The sequence below is a fragment of the Poecilia reticulata genome, linkage group LG18 (assembly GCF_000633615.1).
Source record: "Poecilia reticulata strain Guanapo linkage group LG18, Guppy_female_1.0+MT, whole genome shotgun sequence".
NCBI classification, from domain to species: domain Eukaryota; kingdom Metazoa; phylum Chordata; class Actinopteri; order Cyprinodontiformes; family Poeciliidae; genus Poecilia; species Poecilia reticulata.
Window position 1 is genome coordinate 10,571,754 of NC_024348.1, and position 14,636 is coordinate 10,586,389.

General features: G+C 43.8%; 1 protein-coding gene across 1 annotated transcript in view; it reads right to left on the minus strand.

Moving 5' to 3' along the window:
• Window positions 1–14,636, minus strand: part of zbtb4 (zinc finger and BTB domain containing 4) — a 29,149-nt gene that overhangs the window by 10,410 nt on the left and 4,103 nt on the right. The gene's annotated exons all lie outside the window — the stretch shown is intronic.

The following is a 14,636-nucleotide window of genomic DNA, read 5'->3' on the forward strand; positions in this document are numbered from 1 at the left end:
GAGAGAGAGAGAGACAGGGTGAGGATGAGGGAGAGCGCAATGGTGACAGAAAGAGAAGGAGCCGAGGGTTAGCGAGAGAACAGGAGACCCGGGGCACTGAAACAGGAACAGCCAGACTCGGCGCTCGCCGTCAGACAGACAGGAGCCCAGGCGAACGCTGCACATGCTCCCTACATGCACAGAAACCTACACAAGTATTTATGTGCCTTGAACTTTGTTACGTGTTCTCAGACAAACTCCACTGCTAGTTTCTGTGGGGTAGAACAAAACAGAGAATCGCAGTGACGTGGATTTATGGTTTTTTTTTTCCTAATAAAAATCTTTGCCATTTCTATCTGTTAAATCCGAAAAGCGTGGTGTCAATTCGCATTCAGTTTTCTGAGTCATTGCACGTATGTCGTGCTGCTGTGACCGTTGCAAACATTTGGGGGAGGGGGGAGTGTCTCTGCCAGCTCTGGACATCTAGACTCTGATAACGTTACTCCTTCCACTTTGCAGAACAGTTTAAGGTCAGTCCGATTGGATGAAGGGATTCTGTGTTAGAGACACAGTCAGTGCAAATCAGAGGAAGGCCGGAGGTTCCCCACTGCAAAACCAGTAAGTCGTTTTGTTCTTATTATTTATAAAAACTAGTATTTGTGTTATGTTATGTTAGGTAAAGGAAAACCTTTTAAAGTTAGACTGGAAATGTCAGGAGAAGCGTTGTTGACAATACTTTTAAAAATGCACTTGCAAGTAAAGTGAATATTGGCCAGACTGTGGCGTAACCAGAGAAATAAATCAAATTTATTGTCAATGCCCTGAAATGATGGCATAAGACATTTTTTTCCTGAAGTGAGTTTGGCAAAAAATAAATGCATAAAAAATAAGAAATTAAACAAATGAAATAAAATTCCCTTTTGTCACTGAACGACTGTGGCTATTATTTTAGAAAGGTGGCAATAAGACTCACAAGACACTATGCATTTATACATCTAAAACTGTAACAAGAAAGCTACTGACCAAGCTTCCCAAACATTGTGGAACATTTCCGAAATATTATTAATTATAATTTTTTTATAAATATAAATTATAAATGACTCTGCATCTTCGTTGCCAAGCTTGTTCAATAAATGTTGCTAAGACAAAAGTCTATTCATTAAATAGCCAACTTAGCATATGCGCTTTGGACAAGCAGAACAGACCAGGGTTTTTCTGCGGCATCTTGAAAATCGAATTATTTCTAAAATCACAACGCCAGGAAATAGAAAATGAAACTCGTCCTCAACCACATTCACTTCACCAAGCTTCACATAAATGTTTTTCTTCTCTCTTCAGTCGTCAGAGGCAGAAAACATGTTCATAATTGAGCACCTTTTTCTCCTTTTCATATTTAAATTTACAAACATCTCAGTTTGAGACGCAAACTAAATCTGAATATAAATTTCTATCGCAGGTTAGATTATTTCTACAAATATTATATAAATCACAGAGGGAAAGAAAATTAGCAGCGTCTGTAGACCAAGAATAACTATGAGCTTGATGCAAATTAAAATTAACAAACCTCCTCAAGACTGCAAAACTGCTCAAACACAAAACTTCTTTAAATTAAGACTAAAAACCCATTTATTTTTGATTTGCCTGCCATTAACAGTAACTGTAAAATATATTAAGTCTGGACTGGATTACGACTTTTCATTACTTCTCTTTGTTGTGCCAGTGTGATGAAGCTTTTCTTTTCTTGTTTCTTTTGTTTGTTAATTGACTTTTGTTTTTCCACATGTGAAGCACTTTAAACTGAAATGTGAAATTTATTTATTGAGTTTGACATTCGTGCCTTTAAGATGCCTGTTTGACTTTGAACTGGATATGATTATGTGTGTGTGTGTGTGTGTGTGTGTGTGTGTGTGTGTGTGNGTGCCTTTAAGATGCCTGTTTGACTTTGAACTGGATATGATTATGTGTGTGTGTGTGTGTGTGTGTGTGTGTGTGTGTGTGTGCGTGCGTGTGTGTGTGTGTGTGTGTGTGTGTGTGTGCGTGTGTGTGTTTGGTGTGTTCAGCGTTTAACACTGCACATAAAATGTTGCATGTTAAAACTTTCTGATCTTATAGCTTCTTTAAATGATGGTTTCTCATCTGGACAGATTTGTGCAGCAGCTATTGGTGGTTCTACTGATAAACTCTCCTACTTTGAGCTGTGTATCTCTGCAGCTACTCCAGAGTCACCCCAAACCTCTTGGCTGCTTCTCTGATTAATGCTCTCCTTACCGAGACAGTTAGTTCGCTGGACAGTCAAATCTCTGCAACTCGCAGGTTACAGCAGAGTTGCGAAAATGATTGAATTCTTTGGTATCAAATTTCACAACTGCGAAGCACCGCTTGGATGCAAAACCTGGTAAGCTGTTATATTTCACTTGCCAGGCATTGAAACTCTCCTTGACATGAATACATTAGCACAGTTTCTCATTGCGTTTATGCTCTGACCTCAAACAGACCTTTAGTATCAACGTGTTTCAGTTCAAGGACAGCGATTGGGTTATCGCAACAATAGAAAACAAAGAGAAATGAAGGAATTGTTAAACAACAGCATCACAATTTCCTGTTTTGTTTTTGTTGGGGTTTTTTTTTTTCACATTGTGCTGCCATAGTTTCCAGTTTCAGATGATGGATTCGACCCTGGGATGTTCAAAGCTTCGGATATTGTTTTGTAACCTAACTCTGCTTTGAATCTCTCCACCAGCTCATCCAGAACCTGTCTGCCGTGTTCCTCTATCTTTGTTGAGCAAAAAATCTCTGAAGAATTCACACAACGGCTGTTTTTATACGCCGATTAAATTGCAAACAGGTCACCTTTAGTGACGTCCGAGGGCAACGGGTTGCACCGGATTTTATTTAGGGGTGTCTCTGACAGAAAGGGAGCTGAATAAAAGCAGATGTTTTTAGGTTTACACTTGAATTTTTTAATATTTTTTGTCTTGTTCTATGACGTAAAAGCTCAATAATACTATAAAATAAAATAGGGGTTTGAATACTTTTGTGAGGCACTTAACCAAAGTGGTTCCACACGAACAAGCCCTTTTTGTAAATGATATTCAAAACCAAAAGTTGAATCAGAGTGCAGCTCGATCTGCTGCTGGACACAGAAGTGGCGCCAACAAAGAGGAGCAGTAAAAACCAAAACAAACGGGCCTTTTGAAGCACTTTTTAAGCGCACAAACCAGTCCGTGTTTATTTAAGACCCGGGCCTAAAATAGCTCAGACGCCCCGGTCCTGTTCGCCAGGCCTGCAGCCACATTTTGTCGCTCTGTTTTGATACAGGCCTTTATTGTCACTCAGATTTGCTGTGCAATAGATGTCGTGCAGGAAATCCCTTATGGCAAGCGCCAGCCTGCTACAAGTAGGCGGACACGCTGCGAGACGGAGCTGATGCTAAAAATTTCACCATCTCATCTGATGGCCGTGGACAGGAAAATGCGTATGACGCCCCCTCTTTTTTTTTTCTTTCTTTCTTTTTTTTCTCTCTCCCTTTATCTTCTTGTGACGCACGTAGTCGCTGTAGAGGCAGAGGCTGCACGACACGCCGTCTCGCTGCGAGAGGGAGCTTTTAGATGTGCTGACTTCACGGACGCACGCATCGAAATGTGAGCACAACCGCTCCAACCTCTGAGCTATCTCTGCTGAAAATAAGCGGGCACAAACATCCAGGAGCATTAAATCCACCTATCCGCCTCACGGACAAACCCGTAAATGCAACCAGGAGAACTCGGAAGCTATTTATATTTAGATTTATATTGATATATGAAGAAACAGAATGACTGCTGCCCTTGCTCCAGACCCCACTGCAACAGGATGTTCTGCACAGACAAACAAGGCGCCTGGTCTTTGAGAAGTTCATCTATTTCAGCTTGTGGTAGTGCAGAACCGCAGAGCGAGGGTAGAGGTGCTAAGATTTTGCAGGACAAATTATGAGCAAGACTCCTAGCACATCATGCAAAACACCTCCAAGTTTATTATGACAGAGAGGCATCACTAGCAGCCAGAAAGATCACCGCCTTGCTGTCAGTTTTCTTTTTTTTTTTTTTTTCCTATCTGACCGGCTGACAAACAAGTAAATTTTACCCAGTGTTGGAGAAATAAATGCGTCACAAATCCAGGTTTGCTTGTCTGGTTAATGAACGACAAAAGCTTTATAATTGCACTACGGAAAGAGGCATTTAAGCAGCCTGTCACCAGGAACGTCCGCTCTCATCTTAACAGAACTTGCATAACAGAAGGCCGGACGGCAGAGGAGCTTGGCTGCTACATCGACTCGAGGCCTTGAACCAGACGTTGAGCAATCTGCTTATTCCTCGCTGAAACTCGTACTTGTGTTGATAGACAAATAGCCGCTAGAATCCAGCAGCCACATCCCCTCCCGCCCCCCCCAAACCCCTCTTTCCTTCATGTTGGAAGGAAATCCTGCAAAGTGTAAACCACAAGCAACATAATATTGTTTTTTACTTCAAGGAGAAAATGCTGCTTAAATTGGATTTAAGCTAGTAAATAGGACGACAATAGCACATGCAAGTATGTCTGGATTCATTAAAAAAAAGTCAATAAGTTCAACAGCCCTTTCAGTTTTTCGCTCTGCCTACGTTGGAAAATATTTTATCCAGTGAGTGGTTCAGACTTGCAGGGAAAAAGTATGTCAAGGTTCAAATCAACTTTCATTCATAAAAAATGCTGGAAAGAAACGCTGGATTCACGCTTCTGAGACCTTTTTGCTCCAGCTGCAGTATTAGATGAACAATGTTTTATTTATTAAGAAACTATTAACGGAAGCCAAACAGTAAACTATCTTTGCTCATAAAGCAGTAGCTTTTAACATTAGCTTGTAAAGCTTCAAGAAAAGAAGACTTGCGGCCCAGTGTGCGGTTTATAAAGCCGGTATTTGAGGAATTAAAACGCGAGTGTGAGCTGCCCGTTGACTCGCCGTCGTTACGTCTCACTGCCATCTTGTCTGGTGTGCTCTCTTTGTGAGCCGGGCCCTGAGACCGCCCTGCAGTGTCCATAAACTCTGTGACCTCCATGACTCTTTGAATGTGGGTGGATCACGGCAAATTATGGAAGACCGCATTTAACTGCGCCAGAAATCATGACACCGCTCCGCTCCTAGGAGTCACCAAAGAACTTTTTCCTGCTGCTTTCTTGGCAAAAGCTGCTGCCACGAGCGTCACGCCTCCACCAGGATGCTTCTCTGACCTTGTGGCAAACGTGTGAGTTTTCCAAGCGTTTAGGAACGCTTTACACGCCGTTGGCTTCGGCCTCGCTGTCGAGAAACAAAACAGCATCAGGACGCTCATCGGTGTGTCAGCAGAATGAGAGGATGCAGGTTTTCTGTAGGGTTTTTTTTTTTCTTTCTGCACAGAGCACAGGGTTGCCATCTTGCAAAATAACGACGAGGCACAATATCAGAGCAGTGCATTAACTTAGCGTGGGTGTCATGACACTGCAATCTTGCTCCGAGTTCTCTGATGTAAAACCCACACTAGTGGGTGTCAGGCCCACCGAACACAACGGTGTTACCACGCTTCCTTGTGCTTCACTCAAGACGCCAAATTATGATGCTACTAAGGTAATAAACAACAACAGCCTCCCTGTGGGGAATTACCTGAACACTAAAAACAATCATGCTTTATCAATGTGCACCACAAGACCTCTTCAGGACTCTGGGAAGATCCTCCAGGCTGCAGCTTTTTAGCACCTTGATCAGGTGTGAAACGGAGCGCGTGACATCTTCTAAAAATGCACCTAAACCTGTTACACGATAAGCAGCCATCCAACACGGCACTGCAGAATGGAAACCTTCCAATTAGCTGGAAGAAAATGTAGTTAGGATATGCTGTAACAGCTATAGTTAGGCCTGTCACAATAAACAATAAATCAATTAATCGCATGATAAATTAAAAGAGACTCAATCATTTTCATTTGCTTGATTTATCAATTTTCTCTCTTTACCAAAAAAACCGGATGATAAAAGTCTTCAGTTTGGTGTTTTGGTCTCAATTGTCCCTTTGGCGGAAAATAATTTTGTTTGCAGACTTCGCCTTTCATTTTATTTGTTGTTTCTGTTGTTTTCTTTATTTATTTTGGAATTTTTAAATGTCTTCCATTTCCAATCTTTAAATGTTCACTAGAGTTTAAAGTTGATTGATTGATTATTGTGCCATTATTACTATTATATTACTTTAAAATGGTCTCAAAGCAATATTATCTTTTATTGCAATAACTTCTGGGACAATTTATCATCCAGCTATAGTAATCGTTTTAATGCCATTTGGGGAAGTACAATATTTCTCCTCCCATTGGCTTTTTGACCTCTCCACTGTGAGGTTAAATAGGAAGTAATTACGTTTTTTTTTTTTAGCTTCAACTGTGTACTTTAAATTTGTAATTGGCCAACTTAACTTTCTTAATTTTCCATATTTCTGCACGGCTAACTCAGCTAGCTTCACGCAACAAAACAAAAACATTTTTTTGCTTGTAAAAGTTAGAAGATTCCTTTTGCTCTAAAATGTGAAAATGGAAATAAACGTTAGCTTAATCTCATTAAGTAAATCTTTCAAGTACATATTTTTGCGGCTCTGGACCAACCTTACGTCGTAGCGGCAGGGATCGAATTGGTATAATTGCTAAAGTTTATCTGCAGCGCTCCTACCATTTTACAGAGCAACCAGACCTCATGTAAAGCGTTCACATCGCTCTTTTCAGCAACAGACTTGGGTAAGGTCTAGTAAATACTGACCTAAGCTGGAATATCTGGTGGACACTCAGTAGCTAGTTAACATGTAAACAGCTTAGGCTGTGTGAGGTTAGCGTGCTAACTAGCTGGGGAAATCAAGAGCCAGCATGTGGGCATCGTGAACCCTGCAAACCAGGCAACACCCTCGTCTAAACCAAACACGGCGTTTCCAGTTGTGAGAACATGTCTGACCCAGACAGTCACCTGCTGTTAGCTTCGTATGAAAAGAAGCACAGCTTCAGACAGCATCTGACCTTGATTCTCTTGACATGAAGTGCGAAAACGGCCAGACTGCGAACACACCTGAAATGTCAATAAGTACCAGTCTGCGAACGGAAACAAAGCTGCAGGAAAACACCGCTGCGGGAACGACTGTTTCCCGCCTTGTTCCTGCTATTTTTGCTCTGCTTTAAGATTCTAAAGCGCTTAAATGTTGTTGCCAATGAAATGACTGATGGTGTCATCTGGTGTTTGTGTGGGTGAAGTGTTGGGGGGGGGGGTGCCTGAGAGGCGGCGTGTGGGGGGGTCTCGGTGTTCCAGCCGGTGAGCCGGCGGTGACGAGCGTTATGGACGAGGGAGGAGCTGGCTGGCTGGCTTGGCCTGTCTCCCCACTGAGGGTCAGCCAGAAGGGGCTAACCATCGAGGCAGCAGTTGGTGTGTGGGGAGGGTGGGGGGGGAGTATTGTTAGCAACAACGGCTACTGAACTCTGCACAACCCCCCGGCCAAGACAGCGTGGTGGAGCCAGCCAGATGGGACGGAGAGGAGGGAGGAGGCGAGGGGAAGCTGGTGCGGCTCAACGAGCGGCGGCTGTGATTGAGGAGGCATGAGTCGGGGGTTTGTTGGGGTAACTTCAAACATGTCCGTCTCATGTTCACGTTTCTTTTTTATTTTTTTTTTATTTGCTCGTCTTTCATGTCCTCCCTCAGCAGGGTCGACTGCGCCCCCACCTCGTCTGCCAGGCCATGCACCAGCAAACATGCCCATGTCTGAGGAGCTACGCTCTCCATGCTCTGCTAGCTCCCTGCTCGGCATGTAATTCTCCTAATTTATCTCCTTGCAACAGAATCACGGGAGGCATTGGGACACGGCAAAAGCAAGAAGAAGAAGAAAAAAAACACCCCTAGTGAGCGGTGGCACAACACTGGTGACCTTTTTGAGGCAATTTCCCCCTAGATAATTCTTACACATGCAATCTCTCCTGAAGGCGACGTGAAGTCCCTGTGGGAGTTCGCAGTTTCAAACGACCCAGTATCGTTTCAGCAGAGACGCACCAATCAAATGTCAAGAGATCAGAACGAGCCCATTAGCATGTGATCAGCCTTGATCGGTGAACAACAGATAAATTGTTTCTTCATATCTTTATATTTTATTCCAAACTAAGCACTCACACGACTTGGGAGTATATAAGTGCATGAACCTGCAGCATGACCTCTAATGCACTTTATTTAGCCTTACAAGGCTGATTTTATATTATATCTATAATACACAGCATATATACAACGTTCCAAGCGAACCTGTGAACGACAACTGCCTTTGTTTCCACAGCGGATGGAAGAAGAGTCAAGCCACAGCTGGTTCTTTCCACCAGTCGTTATCAGGGGGAAAAAAAACCCATGACCGAGCAGCTAAGCTTCGCTCACTCTGAGTTTCCCTAATGATGACCCGACTAAGACGCTGTGTCTGGACACAGAAGAGGTTGTTTTGCTGCGTACTTCCTTGTGGTTTTGCTTAAAACAGTTTCAAGCGGAACAGGCCTTGGACCGAGCCGGAGCTGTAGGACCAGCAGGGATCCAAACCGTTCAAACTTCATTCCTCAGAGTGTTTTAATCACTGGTAGTCTGGTAATGTCTGCTTTATGGGTGATTTTCCTTTTCTGTCTTGCCACCAAGTTATACAAAATAGCCCTTAAAACATGCTGATTTTCTTGAAAGCTAAAAGCTACATGCTAATAAGGCTAAAGGTATATAGCTCAGCGCATCAGCATTTCAAAACAAAGCTTCTCCCTGCTTGTGCCGTCAGCCATCAAAATCAGATAAAAGTTAACAAACCTAGGCCAGAATTATTCATACTCCAGGCAGCTTTGGATTCGACGTTATATTTTTGAGAGGAAATGAGACTAATGTCTCATAAAAGATGAGATGATTTGAAAGAGGCTCTAATTTATAAAGCAAAATTTAAAAAAATTAGTTGCTGGAAAATAATCTATGTCATTCTTAATCATCAAAAACATTTATTAGCAGTATTTGCTAATTGGGTAAAAGTTTTTGCAGTTGGAAGGCCTCAGAGTAATCACCCTAATCTTTAGCTCCCTTCACAGGTTCCCTATCAGATTCAAGTTTGACTGGGCAGCTTCGAAATGTTAATGTCACTTCCTGTAAGAATAAACGTTAGTAAAATTAAAATATTACTTTAAACATAAATCTGAAAAGTGCATAAATAATTTTGGGCTTCACTGCGATAACGCATAAATGTGAGTAATCTTATAATCCCTTTATCAGTTAGCTGTAAGGCTACATTTGATCTCTTTTATGTGTTTGTGTTTTTTTTATAGAAAAAATAGGAATCAGTCAAAAAGGTAGAGGCTGCTGAAATGTTAGAAAAAAAAAATCGGAAAACGGTATCGGGTAGGAAAAACCTGATCCACGCATCTCGAGTTTGCAGAATTAGCAAAGCAGAGAGGGCTGCAGTGATCACCAGGAACTGCAACTTCTACCAGAACCAAAGCTCTGCTGCAGCTTCCTGAACACGTCCACATCCTTTATGTTTGTGGTATTTGATCAAATTAACTTTTATAGCCAGTGAAAACTGTACTCGAGACCTTTCGACGGCCCCAACGACAAATATTTCTGTTTTTTGATGTGTCACCCTCTCGCTAACGGCTAAAAATAGAGGAGACATCGTCCTGCTTTTGACACTTCAAAAGCGGCGAGAAACGGCTCTACCTATTGTGCGACCTGTGACCCTGGCGGGTCTGTGGCAGCGCGCATCACATTTTCCATACGTTGAGCACCGAGGCTTGACTTGGCATCCATGGAAACCTGGAATGTGGAGTAGCTGGCAGCAGATGCTGTGTTGTTTTGGAAAAGAAGCGAGGCTCAGGGTTGCAGCAGCAGCAGAGTCAGGGACATCAATGTGCCCTCTGCTGCTCTTCATGAGAGAAAGAAAAAAAAAAAAAAAACACACAGCAAAAACACGAGGCTGGTCAAAATGGAGGACTATCTGGGCCGCCCAGAACTGAACCCAGAGACCAGAACCGCTCGGCTGACGCTTGATATCATTTACATGGAACTTCCATAACACTTCCTATGATGTTGCTGAGTTTACAGACGGAGGTGGGAGACCGGCCCACAGGATTTGGAGCCCCAAAACAAACCTCCCATCTCGTCTAACCGCCTCTTCTGTTGTGTATACGGCACTGTCCGCCTCCCCCCCCACCACCACCGCCGCCGCCGCACACCCCATCTCCATCACAAACACGCAAGAGGCTTCGATAAATTAAAAGTTTCATCGCAGTCTGAAAGCGAGTCATCGCTCTTGAAAAAGAACTGCGTGGTGCGTCAGCAACCAGAGGGGAGGATGAGGGAGACGAGGCCTGTTACTGGCACACACACACACACACACACACACGCACGCGCGCACACACACACACACACAATGACAGACCCAGCATAAACACACTCACACACACACACACACGCACACTCTGGAATACGCGTCCACAGACACACTGCATAAATACACACACCCACCAGCCCTCACACCCCGACACACGCAGAGTAAAATAAAAACCTTTTCCTCCTCTTCATGCACGGAGCAGAGCCGCCAGCACAGCAGCAGCAGCAGCAGCAGCAGCAGCGGAGTGAAGCAGAAAAAAAAAAGAAAAAACAAGCAGGAAAACCACCAAATTCAGCCTCTCTTCCTCTTATTCTCCCTGTCTGTCTCTCAGGAAGGCGAGCATAGAAGAGAACGTACCTCGGAAAACCTCCTGCTGCATCTCTGCTGCGATGTGTTCTCTCCCCTTACACTCCCTCTCTCCCCCTCGGTCTGTGAGTGCGCACGCCTGCCTCAGTGTGTGTGTGTGTGTGAGTTGCTGTGTGTGTGTTTGAGAGAGAGAGAGAGAGAGAAAGAGAGAGGGAGAGTGCAGGGAGAGGCGGTGCACACACACATACAGCCAGCAGTGTGTGAAGACAGAGGGCAGGAGTGATTCTCACACTCGAACTTGCTTGCTCTCCTTCACTCACTCCCCCTTTTCTTGCTTTCTGTCTTTTTCTCCTCTCTCACACCAGTTTTTCCTCCTTGAAAAGAGAAATTCTTACTGGTTTTGCTCTTTTTTTCCCCCTAAATTATCCAGCAAGTGAATCCTCCACAGATCTACACACCCTGAACTGACTCTCCCCCCCCCCTCTTCTGAATCCAATCTTCTTTTTATTTGGAAGTGTTGTTCACTCTCTCCAACACACACACATAGAGATACTTTATATACACAAAGCCCAGCGATAGGGAGAGGGAGGGAGAGGCAGAGGGAGACGGGAGTGGGAGAGCAGGCAAGCAAGAGGACGCCATTTAAGCAGTTTGTTACGAGCACTGCAAGTCCCCAAAATGGCTGAAAACAAACAGGAACCACGCCAACTCCCAAAAAACCTGGGCACCAAGGACGGACGGACGGATGGAGGGACGAGAGGACGGCGAGGGGAGTGAGAGAGGAGTGAGCTGGAGGGACAGCAGGAAAGTGAGACGGGGAGAGAGGACAAACTGGCCGCAGTCAAATGGTGGAAGGAAGCAAAACAAAACAAAAAGTTGAGGGGAAAATGGAGGCGTTAAAGGGCCGCTCCTTTCGCCTGACGCTGAGCTCCAGTGAACTTCAGTGGTCTGTCACAGCCGCGTTTTAAAAAGAAAGTGAAAATCAGTGCAGGAAAGGCAGAGACATCCTGACTGAGTGTCACTGCTGCTGGGAGGGGTCAAACACAGCTTCGTAAGACATCTCCAATAAATGCACAGGCAAAAACCTTTGACTTGGTCTTCTAATGAGCAGCCAATGGCAGGTCAGTCAGAAAATCAGAGGAGCTAATATCAAGCTAGCATCCGGATGCAAGCAGGAATGTTTTTAAAGGGCAGACCGGGATGTGAAAGTTGGAACGGCAGCACATCTGCCGCAAGTTAATACGATGCCAGCGATGATTTGGGAAGCCAAGTCATCTGCTGGTGTTTCTCCACTAGGTCTTACCAGGTGCAGTGGTCTCCTAGGACATTTGAATGAATTTATTTCAACTTACAGCAGCACCTAGCACCTGAACGCATTGACAAAAGTACCAATAACTCTGTGATTGACTGGGCCACTGGGCTGCTTCTTTGATTATTGGTGGTGGTCATGTAAATGTGTATAAATATTTTTATAGTTGGGTTGTACTCTTTTATTTTCAGATATACTACATACCCTCACAGATACATATATAGTAAAGGGAACAGAATATAAATGCACAACACTTTTTGAGATTCTGACTCGTAAAAAGTCATTTTCTTTTACAAGGAAGTGAAACTATACACTTTATCACAGGAAATCCAAACAAAATACATTGAAGTTTTTGGTTTAAAGCTAATCTTAAAACCCATCTGTTTTACTTGGCTTTCAACACCAGCAGGATCTAGTTTTAAGTTGTATGTTTTAAAACTGTAAGTTTTTTTTAAAATTATTATTATGTTGTGTTTAAATGTACAGCACTTTGTATCAGCTGTGGTTGTTTTAAGGTGCTTTTTAAATAAAGTTGGTTTGGTTTGGTTTGGTTTACATGTGACCTAATGTAAAAAGGAGTTCATCGGGTAATTCCTCACCTCATCTGCCACGTTTGTATGTTTGGTTGGTTTCAATCCATCAGGGGAGAAATTGGCTCAGCTTGCAACAATGGGTCAAACAGACTCCGGGCTCAAAACACGTCCCATTTCGCTGGCGTACGTCAAAGCAGTGAGCTGAACTTTGTTTTCTAAGGCTTTCAAAGCACCCCGCCCCATCCCACAACATATTTTACGTCTCTATCAAAGCGTGAGCAGCAGTGTCCGGGGCAGCCGGTTTTCAAGTGTAAAATCAGAGGAATGCCTGTTAAAAAGAGACAGAGGGGAAAAGTTGGACTGGCATGAACAGAAACTGGGCCGCTCATTGACAGTCCATGCCCTCGGCTAAAAGGGTTCAAGTGTTGCCAGAGACAAAGCTGGCCAATTAACTGCTTTTAGAGCTACCTGGGGCTAGACTGGAACTACTGGGAACAAGATACCATTATGTTTTGTGGCACCGCCACTCGAACACCATCCGGGCTTGTAAACCAGGTATCAGTTCTGATTCATCTGTGAAAATCGAGGCGCGTTGCCTTCGAGCAACAACTGGTGTTGTGTTTGGTTAAAAGGCGACCTATTATGCTTCCTTGAATGGGTTAGGATAGATCTACACAAACATGTTCATAATATTTTTTAGCACTAATTCATTGTCAGAAAATGAGAGATTAGTTTGCACAGTTCTGCCTATTTTGAGCTCATTTCAGAATGAGACGTTTTAGGGTTTCTGTCACTTGGCCACGCCACCCTCCCCCAGCCCAATGTTTACACTCCCACGAGAAAATAGCACACAAACAAATTCCCAATTATACAACAGTACATCTTTGAAAAGCAGACGTGGAGCCTCCTGCACAACCGACAAGAAAACAGCAAGGGATTTCTGAAAGGTAAATAGACATCAAAACGCTTGTTTTTTTCCAGCAGCCATTGTGCAGTACATACTGCGGCAAAACCAGCTCACCAAATAAAGCGATCTGGACCTCCGGTTGGGTTGGTAAGTGACGGCATGGTTTCCCCCAGAAAACTTGCTAAGCCTGGTGGTTGGGTGCTTCAACTTATGTTTTTGAGTTGAAAATATCACTTGATAATTATGTGTTATTAAAAGATTGGAAGATTAAGACCTGAACATCAACTTTGATGTCTTAAAAATGCAAACATTTTAAAAAGACTTAAATAAATAAGTAATGCTCAGCCTGGTGGCCCGCCAGGTTTATAATACACTGGGGGAAATCCTGTGACTGGCTGGGATATGCTGCGGTTGCTAGGTAACGGGCTGGGATTTGCTGGGGTTGCTAGGTAATGGGCTGTGCTAGCTGAGGTTTTTCAAACAGCTCATTTTCCAGAGACCAAGAAACATACTGGTGTCTGGATGGGTGATTTATTTCATTTCATTTTATTTTATTTTTTTAAGTGCTTTTGCTACTTTTAAAAATACAAAAATGTGCAAAAAGTGAATTTCGCATCCCTTTAAATTTTAAGTGTATCGTTTTCCTCCATGGGTTGCTTTGCAGAACTAGATTTAGTCTCCGTTGCAACAAGAAAGCAGAAAAGTTCCCGTTGGTGTGGAAGAAAGTTGGAGTCCTGCTTGGCTTCGCCACCATCACACGTCCCACTGTCCCTCTGAGTGGAAACTGCCCGGTCCACACACACACGCGCACACACACACCACACACACAAACACACCCCTTCCCTCCAGCAGCAACTCTCACACAAGTACACACCAAGTGAACCTTGACGCCAACAACCTCCCCCTCCCTCCCCTCCATGGCCTTTCCCTCTCTCCCTCTCTTTCATCACTCTATCTCAGCCTCATTGTACGCTGCCACACTCGTCTCCATGGAGACCGCTCTGAGGCTGGTGGTTGCTCCTGTGACCTCTCTGGCTCACAGAGTTGAACAAACTTTTTTTCCTCTCCTCGGCTCCCCCCTCGCCAATCCCCCATGCTACTTCTATCCTCTCTCGTGTGCTGCTGCACGTCTTCAAAGCATTTCCAGGGTGTGTGTGTGTGTGTGTGTGTGAGTGTGTGTGTGTGGGTGCGTGTGTGTGTGTGTG